The sequence below is a fragment of the Suncus etruscus genome, chromosome 8 (genome assembly GCF_024139225.1).
Source record: "Suncus etruscus isolate mSunEtr1 chromosome 8, mSunEtr1.pri.cur, whole genome shotgun sequence".
In the NCBI taxonomy this organism is placed as follows: domain Eukaryota; kingdom Metazoa; phylum Chordata; class Mammalia; order Eulipotyphla; family Soricidae; genus Suncus; species Suncus etruscus.
The window spans coordinates 106,764,838-106,781,436 of record NC_064855.1 but is presented as its reverse complement, the minus strand read 5'-3'; the positions used below and the strand labels follow the sequence as shown (position 1 = coordinate 106,781,436).

General features: G+C 38.6%; 1 pseudogene; it reads left to right on the top strand.

The window, feature by feature from the left end:
- The first annotated feature begins 3,176 nt into the window (after positions 1-3,176).
- LOC126016816 (uncharacterized) lies at positions 3,177-3,281 on the top strand (annotated as a pseudogene).
- The last annotated feature ends 13,318 nt before the right edge of the window (positions 3,282-16,599 follow it).

The following is a 16,599-nucleotide window of genomic DNA, read 5'->3' as shown; positions in this document are numbered from 1 at the left end:
CAATGGAATACCACTTGGTCATAAGAAAAAGAAAATTATGGGGCCAGCGAGGTGGCGCTAGAGGTAAGGTGTCTGCCTTGCAAGCGCTAGCCAAGGAAAGATCGCGACCACGGTTCGATCGCCCAGCGTCCCATATGGTCCCCCCCAAGCCAGGGGCAATTTCTGAGCTCTTAGCCAGGAGTAACCCCTGAGCATCAAATAGGTGTGGCCTGAAAAACCAAAAAAAAAAAAAAAAAAAAAAAAAAAAAGGAAAATTATGCAGTTGTTTGCTGCTACATGGAGAATGCTGGAGATTATCATGCTGCGTGAATTTAGTCAGGAGGAGAAGGACAGACAGAATAATTTCTCTTGTATGCGGGATATCAACAAATATATAGTAAGAGAATATACCAAACGACCAGAGACAGAAATAAAATAATATCTAATTTTCAATAAAAAAAAAGCATGCCAAGGTTTGGGGTGGGGTGGGAAGTATAGGACTAAGGAAGAGAGCACTACATTAATTGTAGAGGGAAATGGGAGGAGGGGGTGCTGAAAGGTGATAACATGTTATGCATGAAACACTTTGAGCAACAATACTGTAAGCCACAGTGCCAACAGTTACTTTAAAAAAAGTGCTTCTTATTGTGGCAGGCTGGTAGATGGGAGGAAATGGGAAGTGGGTGGGTGGACACTGGTGGGGAAAGCAGATACTGGTGGGACATTGTAGAATGAAACTCAATTCTGAAGTACTTTGTAATCCGCTGCAACTAAATAAAATTTTTAATTAGAATTTTAAGGAGGCCCACTCCATCTCCCAGAGGGGACAGGCATTGTCATGTAGCCAGCAAGAGTAGTATCATTCCGTCTTCAACAAGTGGTGCTGGGACAACTGGTCAGCCACATGCAATAAAACACTCAGACCTCCATCTGACAACATGCACAAAAATCAAATGAAAATGGATTAAAGACCTTGATATCAGACCCGAAACCATAAAAATATAGAACATGTAGGTAAAACACTTTATGGCATTGAAACCAAAGGCATCTTCAAGAAGGAAACAGCACTGTCCAAACAAGTGGAAGCAGAGATAAACAGATGGGACTATATTAAGCTGAGAAGTTTCTGCATCTCAAAGGAAATAGTGATGAGGATACATAGACCACCCACAGAAAGGGAGAAACTATTCAATAGCCATCAGATATGATGCTTATATCTTAGATAATCAAGGTTCTGATAGAACTGAACAAGGAAAAAATATATAACCTCATCCAAAAATGGGGAGAACAAATAAATAGACTCTTCCTCAAAGAAGAAATACAAATGGCCAAACGACACATGAAAAAATGCTCCACATCACTAATCATCAGAGAGATGCAAATCAAAACAACAGTGAGGTACAATCTCACACCACAGAGACAAGCACACATCATAAAGATCAAGATCAATGCTCGTGGGGATGTGGAGAGAAAGGAACTCTCACTCACTGCTTGTTTGAATGCCATCTAGTCCAGCCTTTATGGAAAACAATATGGAGATTTTTCAAAATCCTGAAATTGAACTCCCATATGATCCAACTATATCACTCCTAGGGATACAGCCTAGGAACACAAAAACACAATACAAAAATGCCTTCTGCGCACCTATATTCATTGCAGCACTATTTACAATAGCCAAAATCTGGAAGCAATCCAGATGTCTAACAACAGATGTGTGGCTAAATCTACACAATGAAATACTATGCAGCCATCAGAAAAAAATGAAGTTATGGAATTTTCTCATACTGGGGTGAACATGGAAACTATTAAGCTAAGTGAAATAAGTCAGAGGGAGAGATATACACAGGATAGTTTCAATCATCTATGGAATTTAAGAAAAATAAAATACATTTTTATAATAATACCCAGAGACAATAGAGATGAAGGCTGGAAAAGTTCGGCCCATGGTATGAAGCTTACCACAAAGAGTGGTGAGTTCAGTTGTAGAAATAACTACACAAAAAACTATGATGATAATGGTAGTAAGTGAGAGAAATAGAATACCTGTCTTGAATACAGGCAGGGGGTGGGGTAAAAGAGAGATGGGGTATTGGTAGTGGGAATGTTGCACTTGTAAAGCGGGGATGTAATATATTTTTATAACTGAAACCCAACTACAAACATGTTTGTATTCATGGTGCTTAAATAAAGATATTAATTAAACTTTTTGTTTAAACACTATAGTTATAAGGTTGTTCATACTACATGCTTTTCTTCAAAGACTCAGTTGTTCATGATTGAGTAATACAATGTGCATACAGTCATACAGTGTACAACAACCTTCACCAGTACACATTTCCTACTACTAAGTGATCAGTTTCCCTTTACCCTCCCTGATGTCCTCTTTCCTTCCAACCACCCTTCCTCCTCCTGTTTCTGAGGCAGTCATTTTACTTTTCTTGTCTTCTTTTTTGTCACTGTTGTTTGCACTACTGTTAATGAAGGGGTGCCATGCATATCACTTTTATAGTAGACTCTTCTCTACTCTAATTGCACATTTTTCTCTTTGTGGCATGCTTCCTACCATGGACTGATCTTCATAATCCTCAAAAAAAATGTTTAAGTGCATCTTATATAATTGATAATTAAAGGAAGAAAAATAAACTAGAGAAAATTCCTGAAAAGTATTGTAACCTAGATTTCAGTTCCAAACAATGATTTAGTGATACTTGCTACAAACTGGAAGGACCTGAAGTTGAAGTTAGAAGGAAAGAGGAAGTAGAGTTTTCAATAAAACTATGTGGTGTAGAATAATAGCTTTTGGGGGAAGTTTGGTGCCAGAAGCTTGTGGATTATAGGTGCTTATTAGTGAGGGAGGGGTGACTCCAGCTATTCTGTTAAGAATAGCATCTTTGTCTACAATTAAAATGAGATCTGTAAAAAATTATAAATAGTTCCCTGGAAATTTATACTTCAACAAACATGGCAAACATACACACATAGATCCATGCATGCACACTTGCAGAAACTCAACTTTCAGATTAAAAAAGAATTCTTTAGTTTTACATGTGATTTATGAATTCACCACTTCTTTGGTACAGATGTTCTTATGTATATCTTTGGTGTACAAAATTATAAGTTGCCCCTAATGATTGGAATTATTAGCTGACTTCTGCAAATAGTATTGATATTTAAGATGGTTAAAAGAGCACAATCACAACGCTTCTCGGCCTTTTGGCTAAGATCAAGTGTAGTATCTGTTCTCATCAGTTTAATATCTGATATGTCGGCTATCCGATGACAAAAAAAAGAGCACAATCACTAATAATTATCCCAAATTCTGTCTGCCATTGAAATTTAAAATTACTACTTTTAATAATAATTATTTTTGTGAGAGATTATCTTCTTATGATTTCTGTTAACATCCATATGTTTGTAGAATGGCTTGCTAATTCACGAGCATATGTTAGCTATTCATGTTATTAACCACATTGGCATATTCAGGTTAATATATGTTATTAACAAATAACCTATTAACCTAGCAGAAGCAGAATCTGAATGACTGAGACAGGAGTGCCAACGATTAAATGTGGAAGTTCTTCAGGAGAGAATTTTGCTTTCTATGTGTGTGTTTGCTTTGGGATATGGGCTCACATCCAGCTGTGCTCAGTGTGTACTCCTGGCTCTGCTCTCAGTGATTACTCCTGGGTCTTTGCTCAAGAATCACACTTAGAAGTCCCAGAGTTGAAAATAGGGTTTGCTATGTGTAAGGTAAACTTTGTTCTATCTGATGGGCTCAGATTTTGGCTGTCAAAACTTAATGTCACTTATTCATGAAGGTAGCATCTTAAATTTTTTATTATGGTATTAATAGATATAGTAAGAAGAGAGACAAAAATTAATTGACATACCTAGATAAACCTGAACCTTGTATTATAGGATGAGGGGACAGGAATGGGAGGAAGTCTAGGCCAGGATTAAGAAGAGGCTGACTAATAGAATAGGGTCAGAGATCAAGGGTCTCAAGCACATAAGTGGTGCAGAGGTGTGGCAACAGCACATATCAAAACCAAAGAGCCAAAAATCTGTAACCTTGAGACCCAACTATGGTAAAAAACAAAAACAAAAACAACTTTTCAAAGTAATGCTAACATAGCAGTTAGGGTATTTGCCTTGCATGCAGCCGACTGGTTAGATCCTCTGCATCCCATAAGGTCCCCAACCACTGCAAGGAGTAATTCTTGAGTACAGAGCCAGAAGTAAACCCTAAGCACCATGGGGTGTGACCAAAGGCCAAAAAAACGAAGAAAAAAAAAACAAACTAAAAACTTCAATAGTGTGCCTGTTAAGGAGGTAGGCTGGAGGGGTAGGAGAGAAACTACCATACCAGTAGAAGGAAGGTCACACTAGTGGTGGATTTAGTATTGGAACATTGTGTGACTGAGAACCGATCACGAATAACTTCATATATTGTAATGCCTTTGCTAAAAAAAAGTAGAGCTTTGAAAGAGACTATATGGAAGGTGAACCAAGTTCAACAATTTGTCTAGGTTATGATTTGTCTATGATGGTCTCTCTCTTTCCTCTGTATGGTTTTTGGAACATGTCCTACTTACTGTGCTCAGGGATCATTCATTTTTTGAGGTGCTTGGGGAACTGTATGGGGTACGAGGTACACAGACTTGGGTCAGCTGTGTACAAATGCAAATCCCTCAGCTGACATAGTCTCTTTTAGAAGTCTAGATAATATAGATATTATTTGTTTAACTGTTATATTTATAAAGTATGTCCCAAATCTGTCATTAACACTATTGTAAGTCAGTGCCTCAATAAAAATGGGGAAAAGAGAATTTTTTTTTACATTCTTATATTTAATGCTGGGATAATTCTGACATTTTAGTATTAATCATTGGCTTTTTTAGTAGTTAATGAAATTAGATGAGACTATAGATTACTCAAACATTTTTTTCAATATATAAGCCAAAGCTGTCTATTTTCTTCTGCAAAACATGCTGACCTGAGCTAGTCAGTTTCCTTTCAATGAAGTCTATTTCTAATCCCACCAGTCTCAAATGGGGGCTTGCCAAAAACCATTTATGTTTGTTTCCAAACAGATTTATGCTACTTGATATTAGGATTATTATATTTTGTTATATATTATATAAACTAATAAAATAGGAGTTGGAAGAGAAAATTATTGTTTCTAGGGGAATTTAATTGAATACTTTGGAAAGATTTCTTATAGATCATATGATTAAAAATAATATATATAAAAATGGTAGAAGTAAAAAAACAAAATTCAAAAAACAGGTGAAAAACAGTAAAGGCTCTATTTTATTTTACAGATGTTTTCTAGTTTTCTGCTTTTTATAGAAACTGTTAGAACTCTTAGAAGTGCATTGAAATATGCCTTATATGTGAAGAATATCATTTAATTAATAAAATACTAATCAGTTTTTCTAGAGCCTAGACCTAATATGAAAAAAATCTTTCATATTTTGCATTTATTTCTTTTATTTAAATACCTTTATTACAAAGTTGTTCATGATTGAATTTCATCTTACAATGTACATGATCCTTCACCCATGAACATTTTCCATCTTTTCCCATTGTACACCTTTCCCTCTTTCTTCTCCACTACCTATATCTGAGTAGGTATTTAATTCCTCTCTCTCACTCTCTATTTCTACCTTTATTTATTTATTTATTTATTTATTTATTTATTTATTTATTTATTATTTATTTATTTTTGGTTTTTGGGCCACACCATAAGGAACGCCGGGATTCTAACCTGGGTAGGCTGCTTTCAAGGCAAACACCACTATGCTATCTCTCCGGCCCCCTTTATTTTTATTTTTAGATCCTGTGGCTTGCACTATTGTTAATGGAGGGGATATTGTGCATATCAAGTTATCTTTGTTAAACACCTTGTTCTTGTCCAGAATGATCATTTCCAGCTATCATTGTCAGTGGTCCCTTCTCTGCCCTAACTACACTACTTCATTATTTGTGGCAAGCTTCCTGCCATGGACTAGTCCTCCTGACCCTCCTCTCTATTGTTTCTGGACATTATTCTCACACCATCTTTTATTTTTTATATCCCATAAAGGAATGAGATTATTCTATGTTTATCCCTCTCCCTCTGACTCATTTCACTCAGCATAATACTCTCCATATCATCTATGTATAAGCAAAATGACTTCATTAGAAACAATAACTTTTGATTGAACAGCTAGACACTCTTTTCTTTTGTTCTTTTCTTCTTTCTTTCTTTTCTTTCTTCTTTCTATCTTCTCTTTCTTTCTTTCTCTTTATTTCTTTCTTTATTTCTTTCTTTCTTTATTTATTTATTTTTCTTTCTTTCTCTCTCTCTCTTTCTTTCTTTCTTTCTTTCTTTCTTTATTTCTTTCTTTCTTTCTTTCTTTCTTTCTTTCTTTCTTTCTTCTTTCTTTCTTTCTCTCTTCTTCTTTCTCTTTCTTTCTTTCTTTCTTTCTTTTTTTTTTTCTTTTTTCTTTTTTTTTCTTTAAACACCTTGATTACATACATGATTGTGTTTGGGTTTCAGTCATAAAAGGAACACCACCCATCACCAGTGCAACATTCCCATCACCCAAGTCCCAAATCTCCCTCCTCCCCACCCAACCCCCCGCCTGTACCCTAAACAGGCTCTACATTTCCCTCATACATTCTCAATATTAGGACAGTTCAAAATGTAGTTATTTCTCTAACTAAACTCATCACTCTTTGTGGTGAGCTTCCTGAGGTGAGCTGGAACTTCCAGCTCTTTTCTCTTTTGTGTCTGAAATTTATTATTGCAAGAATGTCTTTCATTTTTCTTAAAACCCATAGATGAGTGAGACCATTCTGCGTTTTTTTCTCTCTCTCTGACTTATTTCACTCAGCATAATAGATTCTGTGTACATCCATGTATAGGAAAATTTCATGACTTCAATCCCTCCTGACAGCTGCATAATATTCCATTGTGTATATGTACCACAGTTTCTTTAGCCATTCGTCTGTTGAAGGGCATCTTGGTTGTTTCCAGAGTCTTGCTATGGTAAATAGTGCTGCAATGAATATAGGTGTAAGGAAGAGATTTTTGTATTGTATTTTTGTGTTCTTAGGTTATATTCCTAGGAGTGGTATAGCTGGATCGTATGGGAGCTCGATTTCCAGTTTTTGGAGGAATCTCCATATTGCTTTCCATAAAGGTTGAACTAGACGGCATTCCCACCAGCAGTGGATAAGGGTTCCTTTCTCTCCACATCCCCCGCCAGCACTGTTTGTTCTCATTCTTTGTGATGTGTGCCATTCTCTGTGGTGTGAGGTGGTATCTCATTGTTGTTTTGATTTGCATCTCTCTGATGATTAGTGATGTGGAGCATTTCTTCATGTGTCTTTTTGGCCATTTGTATTTCTTCTTTTGTCAAAGTGTCTGTTCATTTCTTCTCCCCATTTTTTGATGGGATTAGATGTTTTTTTTCTTGTAAATTTCTGTCAGTGCCTTGTATATTTTGGAGATTAGCCCTTTGTCTGATGGGTATAGGGTGATTAGATTCTCCCACTCAGTGGGTGGCTCTTGATTCCTGGGCACTATTTCCTTTGAGGTGCAGAAGCTTCTCAACTTAATATATTCCCATCTGTTAATCTCTGTTTTCACTTGCTTGGAGAGTGCAGTTTCCTCCTTGAAGATGCCTGAAGTCTCAATGTCCTGGAGAGTTTTGCCTATGTGTTGTTCTATATATCTTATGGTTTGGGGTCGGATATCGAGGGTCTTTAATCCATTTGGATTTTACCTTCGTACATGATGTTAGCTGGGGGTCTAAGTTCAATTTTTTGCAAGTGGCTAGCCAGTTGTGCCAACACCACTTGTTGAAGAGGCTTTCCTTGCTCCATTTAGGATTTCCTGCTCCTTTATCAAAAATTAGGTGATTGTATGTCTGGGGAACATTTTCTGAGTATTCAAGCCTATTCCACTGATCTGAGGGTCTGTCCTTATTCCAATACCATGCTGTTTTGATAACTATTGCTTTGTAGTAAAGTTTAAAGTTGGTGGAAAGTAATTCCTCCCATATTCTTTTTCCCAATGATTGCTTTAGCTATTCTAGGGTGTTTATTGTTCCAAACAAATTCAAAAGTGCCTGATCTACCTCTTTGAAGAATGTCATAGGTATCTTTAGAGGGATAGCGTTGAATCTGTATAACGCCATGGGGAGTATTGCCATTTTGATGATGTTAATCCTGCCAATCCATGAGCAGGGTATGTGTTTTCATTTCCGCGTGTCCTCTCTTATTTCTTGGAGCAGAGTTTTATAGTTTTCTTTGTATAGGTCTTTCACATTTTTAGTCAAGTTGATTCCAAGATATTTGAGTTTGTGTGGCACTATTGTGAATGGGGGTTGTTTTCTTAATGTCTATTTCTTTCCTTATTACTATTGGTGTATAGAAAGGCCATTGATTTTTGTGTGTTAATTTTGTAGCCTGCCACCTTGCTATATGAGTCTCTATTGTTTCTAGAAGCTTTTTGGTAGAGTCTTTAGGGTTTTCTAAGTAGAGCATCATGTCATCTGCAAACAGTGAGAGCTTGACTTCTTCCTTTCCTATCTGGGATTCCCTTGATAACTTTTTCTTGCCTAATCGCTATAGCAAGTACTTCCAGTGCTATGTTGAATAGGAGTGGTGAGAGAGGGACAGCCTTGTCTTGTGCCAGAATTTAGAGGGAAGGCTTTTAGTTTTTCTCCATTGAGGATAATATTTGCCACTGGCTTGTGGTAGATCGCCTTAACTATATTGAGAAAGGTTCCTTCCATTCCCATCTTGCTGAGAGTTTTGATCAAGAATGGGTGTTGGACCTTGTCAAATGCTTTCTCTGCATCTATTGATATAATCATGTGGTTTTTATTTTTCTTGTTGTTGATGTTGTGTATTATGTTGATAGATTTACGGATGTTAAACCATCCTTGCATTCCTGGGATGAAACCTACTTGATCGTAGTGGATGATCTTCTTAATGAGGTATTGAATCCTATTTGCCAGGATTTTGTTGAGGATCTTTGCATCTGCATTCATCATCGATATTGGTCTGTAATTTTCTTTTTTCGTAGCATCTCTGTCTGGTTTAGGTATCAAGGTGATGTTGGCTTTATAAAAGCTATTTGGGAGTGTTTCCACTTGTTCAATTTCATGAAAAAGTCTTGCCAGGATTGGTAGTAGTTCCTCTTGGAAAGTTTGATAGAATTCATTAGTGAATCCATCTGGGCCTGGGCTTTTGTTTTTGGGCAGACTTTTGATTACCATTTTTATTTCATCAATGGTGATGGGGGTGTTTAGATATGCTACATCCTCTTCTTTCAACCGTGGAAGATTATAAGAGTCCAAGAATTTATCCATTTCTTCCAGGTTCTCATTTTTAGTGGCATAGAGTTTTTCAAAGTAGTTTCTGATTACCCTTTGAATCTCTGTCATATCAGTAGTGATCTCTCCTTTTTCATTCCTAATACGAGTTATCAAGTTTCTCTCTCTCTCTTTCTTTGTTAGGTTTGCCAGTGGTCTATCAATCTTGTTTATTTTTTCAAAGAACCAACTTCTGCTTTCGTTGATCTTTCGGATTGTTTTTTGGGTTTCCACTTCGTTGATTTCTGCTCTCAGCTTTGTTATTTCCTTCTGTCTCCCTATTTTTGGGTCCTTTTGTTGAGTACTTTCTAGTTCTATTAGCTGTGTCATTAAGCTACTCAGGTAAGCTCCTTCTTCCTTCCTGATGTGTGCTTGCAAAGCTATAAATTTTCCTCTCAGTACTGCTTTTGCTATGTCCCATAAGTTCTGATAGTTTGTGTCTTTATTGTCATTTGTTTCCAGGAACCTTTTGATTTCCTTCTTGATTTCATCTCGGACCCACTGGTTATTGAGTATAGAGGCTGTTTTAACTTCCAGGTGTTAAAGTTTTTTCTTCTGAGTCCCCTTTGGAATTCACAAATAATTGCAGAGCCTTGTGGTCAGCGAAGGTAGTCCTGCAAAATTTCTATCCTCTTGATATTATGGAGGTATGTTTTATGTGCCAGCATGTAGTCTATCCTGGAGAATGTCCCATGTACATTGGAGAAGAATGTGTATCCAGGTTTCTGGGGATGGAGTGTCCTATATATATCCACTAGGCCTCTTTCTTCCATTTCTCTCCTCAGGTCTAGTATATTCTTGTTGGGTTTCAGTCTGGTTGACCTATCCAGTGTTGACAAAGCAGTGTTGAGGTCCCCCACAATTATTGTGTTGTTATTGATATTGTTTTTTCAGATTTGTCAACAGTTGTTTTAAATATTTTGCTGGCCCCTTTTTGGTGCATATATGTTTAGGAGAGTTATTTCTTCCTGCTCTACATACCCCTTGATTAATATAAAATATCCATCTTTGTCCCTTATAACCTTCCTGAGTATAAAGTTTGCATTATCTGATATTAGTATGGCCACTCCAGCTTTTTTATGGGTGTTGTTTGCTTGGATAACTTTTCTCCAGCCTTTTATTTTGAGTCTATGTTTGTTCTGACTATTCAGGTGCGTTTCTTGTAGGGCAGCAGAAGGTTGGGATTGAGTTTTTTGATCCATTTAGCCACTCTGTGTCTCTTAACTGGTGCATTTAGTCCATTGACGTTGAGAGAAAGAATTGTCCTGGGATTTAATGCCATCTTTATATCGAAATTTGGTGTGTCTTTTGGTCAGTCTTGTCTTAGATTAGGTCTTTCAGTTTTTCTCTTAAGACTGGTTTTGAGTCTGTAAAGTTTCTGAGCTGTTTTTGTCTGTGAAACCATGTATTCTTCCGTCAAACCGGAAAGTGAGTTTTGCTGGGTACAGTATTCTAGGTGAAGCATTCATTTCATTCAGTCTTGTCACAATATCCCACCACTGCTTTCTGGCATTTAGTGTTTCTGGTGACAGGTCTGCTGTAAATCTCAAGGATGCTTGCTTGAATGTAATTTTCCCCTTTTGATCTTGCTGTTTTCAGAATTCTGTCTCTATCTGTGGGATTTGTCATTTGTGACTAGGATGTGGTCTTGGGTGGTTTTTCTTGGTCTCTTTTGGTTGGTACTCTTCGAGCATGCAGGATTTGATCACATATATTCTTTAGCTCTGGGAGTTTCTCTTTAATGATGTTCTTGACCGTTGATTCTTCCTGGAAATTTTCTTCCTGGGTCCCTGGGACTCCAATGATTCTTAAGTTGTTTCTGTTGATCTTATCATAGACCTCTATTTTCATCTGTTCCCATTCTTTGACTAATTTTTCCATTGTCTTTTCATTTGTTTTAAGTTTTTTTTCCAATCTCTCCTGTTGTATGGAATTGTTATGTATCTCATCTTCCACAGCACCAAGTCTATTCTCAGCTTCTGATACCCTGTCCCAGAGCTTATCCATTTTGTCATTCACTTCGTTTACTGATTTTTTCAGGCCTGTTATTTGACATGTTATTTCAGTTTGGAGTTTTTGTGATTTTCTGTCTTCATATTTTCTTGATTCTTATTAGTGTTCTGTTCTATTCTATTCATGGTTTCTTTGAGTTCTTTGAGTATATTCCATATTGCTACTCTAAAGTCCTTATCTGAGAGATTGATTAGTTGTGTTGGTCGTTAACTGGTCATCAGAATTGTCATCTTCATTCTCTATGTCCTGATGCTGGGGCCTGCGTTGCTTCCCCATTGTCACACTTGTATTGTGGGTTTTTTCTACTGTTGTGGTGGTATTCATTGGTTTATATGATGCAGGCAACACACTTCTCTGGCTCCGCCCTTTCTGGATGGGCCGACTTGCCTCCAAGGTAGGGGAGTCCTCCATGGATGACGCCTCACACAGGATCAAATCTTAGGCCCAAGCACGCAGCAGAGAAGACAGTCTGGAGAGAAATTCTTGCTTCTGTGGTCCAGTACAGTTCTTAGTGTGGTTTTTTTCTTCTTGTGATGGTGTTCTTTTTTTAGAAAGAGCGCACGGGCTGCGTAGCGAAGTGGAGCTAAGTGCCTTCTGGAGCCTCTTTTCAGCCCACTCCTCAGTGAGGTTTACGCAACAGGATAGCAGAGAGACACACACAGGCAGCACTCACAGTTTTTTCACAGTCGGGCCCCCTACTGGTCAGGCGTAGTTCTCACTCGCTCGCTGGGCAGCTTCAGAATGCTGGTATTTTTGGGGGTTCACTTTCCCAGGACTCTGAGGAGAGTCCACTGGCTCGCTGGGTAGCTTCCGAAATGTAGTTTCTTTGGGGTTCACTTCCCAGGGCTCTGAGGAGAGCTTCCAGAGTTCAGGAAAGACAGAGAAGGGTAGGGACAGGCTCCCTTCCGGTGCTCAGTTTCCTCAGAAGAAGCACAGCCGGGGGTGGAGACTCTGCAGGTATAGCAATCAGCACTCTGCCTGGAGACCCCCACCATCCAGCCCATTTCTCACTCACTCACTGGCCTCGCTGGGGGTAGCTCCGAATGTAGTTTTTCTTTGGGGTTCGCTTCCCAGGGCTCTGAGGGAGAGCTTCCAGAGTTCAGGAAAGACAGAGAAGAGTAGGACAGGGCTCCCTTCAGGTGCTCAGTTTCTGGTTCGCTGGGTAGCTTCCAAATGTAGTTTCTTTGGGGGTTCGCTTCCCAGGGGCTCTGAGGAGAGCTTCCAGAGTTCAGGGAAAGACAGAGAAGGGTAGGACAGGGCTCCCTTCCGGTGCTCAGTTCCTCAGAAGGAGCACAGCCCGGTGGAGATTCTGCAGGTAGAGCAATCAGCACTCTGCCTGGAAACCCCCACCTGCAGCCATTTCTCACTCACTCACTGGCTCGCTGGGTAGCTTCCAAATGTAGTTTCTTTGGGGTTAGCTTCCCAGGGCTCTGAGGAGAGCTTCCAGAGTTCAGGAAAGACAGAGAAGAGTAGGACAGGGCTCCCTTCCAGTGCTCAGTTTCCTCAGAAGAAGCACAGCCCGGTGTAGAGTCTGCAGGTAGAGCAATCAGCACTCTGCCTGGAAACCCCCACCTGCAGCCATTTCTCACTCACTCACTGGCTCGCTGGGTAGCTTCCGAATGTAGTTTCTTTGGGGTTTGCTTCCCAGGGCTCTGAGGAGAGCTTCCAGAGTTCAGGAAAGACGGAGAAGGGTAGGACAGGGCTCCCTTCCGGTGCTCAGTTCCTCAGAAGGAGCACAGCCCGGTGGAGATTCTGCAGGTAGAGCAATCAGCACTCTGCCTGGAAACCCCCACCTGCAGCCATTTCTCCTCTTTCTTTCTTTCTTTCTTTCTTTCTTTCTTTCTTTCTTTCTTTCTTTCTTTCTCTTTCTTTCTTTCTTTCTTTCTTTCTTTTCTTTCTTTCTTTCTTTCTTTCTTTCTTTCTTTCTTCTTTCTTTCTTTCTTTTTCTCTTTTTCTTTTTCTTTCATTCATTCTTTTCCTTCCTCCCTCCCTCCCTTCCTCCCTCCCTTCCTCCCTCCCTTCCTCCCTTCTTTCCTCCCTCCCTCCCTTCCTCCCTTTTTCCCTCCCTCTCTCCCTCCCTTCCTTCCTCCCTCCCTCCCTCTCCTTCCCTCCCTCCCTCCCTCCTTCCTTCCTTCCTTCCTTCCTTCCTTCCTTCCTTCCTTCCTTCCTTCCTTCCTTCCTTCCTTCCTTCCTTTCTCTTTTTTCTTTCTTTACTTATTTAGTTAAGAATAATTTTTTTACTTAAGCATCTTGGTTGCAAAAATATTCATAGCTGGGTTTCAGTCATTAAATGTACACCACCTTTCATCAGTGTAACTTTTTCTTGCCACCAGAGTTCCCCATCTCCCTCCTCTGCCACCCACTGCCTGTATTCAAGACAGGCATTCTATTTCTCTCTCTTTCACTATCATTGTCTTGATAGTTGTTAGTGTAGTTATTTCTCTAACTGAACTCACCACTCTTTGTGGTAAGCTTCATACCATGGGCTAATTCGTCCAGCCCTCAACTCTATTGTTTCTGGGTATTATTACAATGTATTTTATTTTATGTCATTTCTCTCCACATCCATGTCAGCACTGATTATTCTTGTTCTTTGTGATGCGTGCCAGTCTCTGTGGCATGAGATGGTACCTCATTTGTTGTGTTGACTTTCATCTCCATGATGATTAGTGATGTGCCTCTTGGCCATTTGTATTTATTCTTTCAGGAATGTCTGTTTATTTCTTCTCCCCATTTTTGATGATGTTAGATTTTTTTCTTGTTAAGTTCTGCAATATCTTCTATATCTTAGATAATAAACCCTTATCTAATGGGTATTAGGTGAATAGTTTCTCCCATTCCATAGGTGACCTTTGTAACCTAGTCACTGTTTCCTTTGAAGTGCAGAAGCTTCTCAGTTTAATGTAATTCTATTTGTTTATCTTTGCTTCCACTTGTTTGGACAGTGGTCTTTTCTCCTTAAAGATGCTTTTAGTTTAAATTACATGGAGTATTTTGCCTATATTTTCTTCTATATACCTTATAGTTTTAGGCTTGATTAAGGTCTCTAATACACTTTGATTTTATCTTTGTGCATTGTGTTAAATTGAGATCTGAGTTCACATTTTTTGCATGTGGCTGACCAGTTATCCCAACACTCTACTTTTTTGAAGAGTCTTTACTTGCTGCATTTTGAATTCCTTGCCACTTTGTCAAAGATTAATTTGTTATATGTCTGGGGGTCCTTTTCTTTTCCTTCTTTATATAAATTTTTCTCTAGTTTTTCAGTTTCTTTTCTTTAGAAGAAACTATTAGAAATCTTAGAAGTGTGTTAAAATATGGCTTTTATGAAAAGAACACCATTCAATTAATAAAATCCTAATAGTGGTAGGAAGGTTGCAGTGGTGAAGGGGAGTATTCGTTTTTATGACTGAAACCCAACTACAAACATGTTTATAACCATGGTGCTTAAATAAATATATTTTAAAATATGACTTAAGGGTTATATTAATGTGTTTAAAATAGGAAATGTGAACACAACTCTATTGTAAATTGTCATTTGAATTTGGTTTGTATATTGATGCATGCATTTGCATCAAATTACTAATTATATTACACCTTTTTATGAAGTCTAATTTCAATCATGCAGTGTAAAACACTGATTAAAAGAGTATTTAACAAGTTTATATTTATGATGTTTTAAGAAAAATTAGATTGACTGGAGTGAACATTATAATAAAGACTAGTTCCTTGTATGATTTCCTAAATTTGAGATTAGTGTAAGACCTAGCATAACTCAGGTCCAAGGAGTGGAAAAGAAGTGCTCAGGAGGTAAGGGGTAGAGGTTATTTAAACTGTTGCTATTTATAAATGTCCCCATCATGAACCCTCCCCCTCCATAGATATGTTGAAATCGTAATACAATCTGATGGTAGGCTTCTTTTTTTATTTGCTTTTCTGCCACACCTAGCTGTGCTTGGAGTTTACTCCTGATTCTGTGCTTAGGGATCACTCTTGGCAGGGCTCAGGGGATACTCCAACTATCTTTCCTGTTTTATCTCTCTAGCCCCAAGGTAGGACTTTTGAGAGGTCATTTGGATGCTAGAGAGAGCTGGGTCCTCATGAATTAGTGTGCTTATCAAAAAGCATGCTTTAACTTTTTATTTTTGCCTATTTGCCCTGTAAGGGTTAGAGGAATATTTTTTCTATCCATGGCAAAATTTGGATATTTTTAAGATCATTAATGGGCCGATGGGCAGCCAACAACAAAAAAACAATGTGTCCTGGTCCATTTGTGTACCAGGGGTCAGACCATACTATAGCATTTCATAGGCCTTAAATGGCCTATGAGCCAGATGTCCCTCATCTATGCCTTATTACTTGTTCTTGGGCATTTGGCCAAGAGAGTCCACTCATCTCTTTCCCTCTGAGGGCACTGGTAGATGGTGTTATTTCTGAGTCCAATAAGTGGGTTCTTAGAGACCAAAGTCATTGCCACTTGGATCTTGAACTTCCCATTCTCCAAAAAAATGGAAGAAATAAATGCTTGTCACTTGACATGCTTGCTGCTTAAGTCACTCAGCTTGGTATTTTTGTTAGGGCAGCCTGAATAGACAAAGACAACATATCTCCAGAACAAGATTTTCATGGTGGCCTTCAAACTGATGAGTATCAGCCCATGAAGAAAGTAAGATAAGGGCAAGGAATTTACTTTAAAAGCCTTAGAGAAGGGCTGAAGAGATGTACAGGGGTTAATGTACTTCTTTTCTGTTCTACTGAAACTTTAGTTAGAATATCCATCACCACTTATAATCTCCCAAGTACACCAGGGATCACATCCAGTGATAGAGACAGCAACAACCCTTTAAGACCACAGGGTCTGGTCCTCAAACTAACAGACAAGTATTAAAAAGATTCCAAATTCTGGACTTAAATTTTCTCAGAGATATGTTTGTTTTATGTTACAATTGCCTTTGTTTTTAGAAATTAAAGTATAGAGGGGCCGGGCAGTGGCACAGTGGTAGGATGGACCTAGGACCTAGGACGGACTACAGTTCGATATCCCAGCATCCCATATGGTTCCCTGAGCCAGGGAGGGATTTTGTGCACAGAGCCAGGAGTAACCCCTGAGAGTCACTGGGTGTGACTCCAAAAACCAAAAAAAAAAGGGGGGGGGAGGGGAACAAAATTAAAGTAGAACTTTTTAAAAAATGGCTTTAATGGGCAAAATAAAAATTTGAATCTTTTGAATATCCTG